At 32.7% G+C, this 3,542-nt stretch overlaps 1 protein-coding gene across 1 annotated transcript in view; it reads left to right on the top strand.

Moving 5' to 3' along the window:
* LOC106871016 (deoxyribonuclease gamma) overlaps window positions 1-3,542 on the top strand; it is a 93,675-nt gene that overhangs the window by 33,347 nt on the left and 56,786 nt on the right. The gene's annotated exons all lie outside the window — the stretch shown is intronic.

Raw genomic sequence — 3,542 nt, 5'->3', positions numbered from 1 at the left:
CACACACACACACACTCACACACACACACAAACAAACAAACAAACAAACAAACAAACAAGCAGACACTCTTAACTGAAGGCATTAATAAACATGCACACACAATGATGAGTTAGTAATCGAGACTGTGCTGATGTTGTCATGGTTCGTGTTTCGATTGTGTTCTGTGTTTAGGATGATATTTTGTCATGTAGCTTCTGGTGTTTCTTCCTCATCTCTGCAGATTAGTTCTAATTACCAGGTCAACTTACACTTGTTATATTTGAAAGTTACTTGTTGGTACCAGCCGAAAATACATCCCAGAAATTTTATACTATAGTAATTCGTCATCATTGTCATATAACCTTTTGGGAGATCTTATTTTGGCCTTTTTACAGAAATAGTATAAATCCTGATTCATCAACAAAAAACGCTACAATTGTTTCTTATGTAAATATATTTAGACGATGACATTATTTCATTCGCATACTGTTGCAATCTTTGGTAAACGAGCTTTTGAGAATGATAATATAAAGAAGGTGGCCTGTGACCTTGTCGAGTTTGGTTGAATGTCAATTATTTTGTGATTTTGTGTTCAATAATAATAATAATAATAATAATAATAATAATAATAATAATAATAATAATAATAATAATAACAACAACAACAACAGAGAGAAACATTCATTGGAACCAAATAAACCTCACACAAATTGACTGGTTAACCCACGGCATACATAAATATGTATGGCTGAACGTCTGCATGTATTATTCTATCTATGCGTTATTGCATTCATACATACATACATACATACATACATACATACATACATATATATATATATATACATACATATATATATATATATATATATATATATATATTCATATATATATATATGTAGCTGTGTTTCTTTGTGTGTATGTTCTCTTTTTCTTCTATTCAAATGTCTCCTATAAAGGAATTGGCCAACACCTTAGAAACAAAGTTATCAAAATAAAGTTTAGCCAAGAACTATTTAAAGTTAAGCTCTAAATAGTTTTACTTCTTTCTATTCAGTTTACAGAGTAGATTACCGAAACATGCATTAAATATATGTTCGTTTTTTGTTTTTGTTTAGAAATACAACACCAAATGTACGAATATTTATATGTAAACATAAATTCGAAATTGCAGATTATGTACCAATTGCCAGTCAATGCCTCCTTTTCACTGATTTTGTGGAATATTCAACCAAGGTCTGGATAGCTAATTGGATAACTGAGTTGCTAACTTTCAAAATCATATATTTGATATATTTTCGTCTAAACACAGTAATTTCATGTGTGTAGTTCTTGCATTTGTTGTGGTTTGGCTGGGAGTATTTCATCTGGATTGAAAGGTGTGAACGTACGGTATATATTTTCGACACTTGCATCATACCTTAGCATTGTTCAATGTTGTATGAAATGACATAAATTATAAGATTATATCTCGCCCCGAGTTCTAGGTAACTACAAATTATGTTGTACTATTCACGTAAAGTGCAAAACCTACTTTTCCCGTCGTACTTTGGGATCTTAACATTTTTTTTTCTCATTTATTTATAATATTTTTATTTCTTCTTTCTCTCTTAAGATTGGAAAAGAGTAATGTAATGTAGCGGTCACTGGTAGAAGCCAAACACACTGCTTATTCTGCTTATACATATATACACACATATTAAATCGTCTCTCTTTAACTCTGTTAAGATATTTTTGTTTTATAGTTATGGAAGGAAATATCATCCCTCTCTGTATGCTTCTTTAAGAGTTCACTCTTCTAAATAATGTGCCATCAGAACTCATAATTAATAGGATATCATTATACTTATAGACTATTTAAGACTTAGTGGTGTTCGTCATAACATAATTCCCTAGAACAATTCTCTAACTGGTTCTATAATCAGTAGCACTCCTTTAAACGAAGACACATTCGCTTCCCTTTTTCACAACTCCTCTCAAAATACATGACAAACATATTCCTGTCTATTTGTAACCCACTCTCAATGCAATTACACGATCACACCCGCTAAATATATGATAGAAACTTCGATCCAGACAATATGCTTCAAAGCTAGTGTTTATTTTCATCAAAGCTTTAACATCATTTTTTTTGTCTGAGATATGGGTGTATAAAATAATTTATTGCATACACAAGAAAGAAAATGCCTCTGATTTTACTGCAGTGGAATAGATTGTAGGCGACCATTTCACTAACTGTTGGGAAACTCGCACAAACTATTATCGTAAGTTTGAATAATATTCATTCTGTGATAAACATCTATGAACGCCAATATCTGAAATACTCATTCCTTGAAGAAAATACTTTCGGTTTAGAATACAATATCCTACTATTAGGATTCAATATTTATTCACTCTCTCTCCGTCATAGAGAAATTTAAGTTGTTTCTTAGCATTGTAGATATTTCAAAATCTTTACGTGAATTTCAAATAAATTATCTATTGCATAAATTATATGTTTTCGTATTTTTATTTTTACAGTCGTAGACGCTAGCAGTAGCTATAGCTACTCCAGTTTTGTGAAAAAGATGACAGTAGGCATACAATGACAAGATAGAAAGAAACACCTATAGAGTATTCCTTTTGCATAGTATTCCCATATCATCAACTGATATGATTTCGGTTTCAGCTGCAAGATTGTTGGCTGAGTCACAAAGGAACAAATAACAATACAATGTTGGTTCCAATATCCACCCACGTTCACCCTATTCACACAGCTTTTCAAGCATTCCATCGTTCATTTTATAGTAATAAGATGCTGCATTCATTTCCCCAAACATTAAGTTCAACTACGAGAGTGCTGTCGAAAGATTTATACAGTCACATAATGATTAGTGTGAATCTAAATATTTTGGATTATGACATAGGGGCAACTATAGCTATCTAGTTGAGAACCACGTGGTTCGTAGCTCTGGTTTCAATCTAATTGTGCATCCTTTTGGCCAGCGTCTTCTGTTGTAACCTTGGGGGCAGCCATAGCCATCTGGTTGAGAACCACGTGGTTCATAGTTCTGGTTTCAATCTAATTTTTCAACCTCTTGGGCAAGTGTCTTCTTTTGTCACCATGGGTAGATCAATAACTTGTTGGTGAAACTTATCAACCGGAAACTGGGCGGAAGCCTGTTATATGCATATATGTATATATGTGTGTATACATAGCTGTCTACATGTATATATATATGTGTGTGTGTGTATGCGGGATCTAGTTCAAAACGGGGGCGCCAGTATTTTCTTAACGAAACACTTTGAAACTTGGGACACTGGTAGAATGTGTCATATAAAACATCTTTTTCTCTTAGTCTTCTTAAGAAAAATTATTATATTGCAACTTATTTCATGTTAAAGTTGTCGCATTTCTGTAATTTCAACCAATGACTGACGTCCATTCAGCCGAATACAGTAAGTGCTGACTACGTAAACAAACGATTCTCAAACGATTCTGGCGGTGATAAAATTATTATTTCCTTGTCAAAAAATGGCTGAAGCACATTGGCAGTAGCTAATAAACCTTTCTATTATAGGC

The sequence above is a fragment of the Octopus bimaculoides genome, chromosome 2, assembly GCF_001194135.2.
Source record: "Octopus bimaculoides isolate UCB-OBI-ISO-001 chromosome 2, ASM119413v2, whole genome shotgun sequence".
Classification (NCBI taxonomy): domain Eukaryota; kingdom Metazoa; phylum Mollusca; class Cephalopoda; order Octopoda; family Octopodidae; genus Octopus; species Octopus bimaculoides.
The sequence above is the reverse complement of the archived record's forward strand: the minus strand, read 5'-3'. Positions and strand labels throughout refer to the sequence as shown.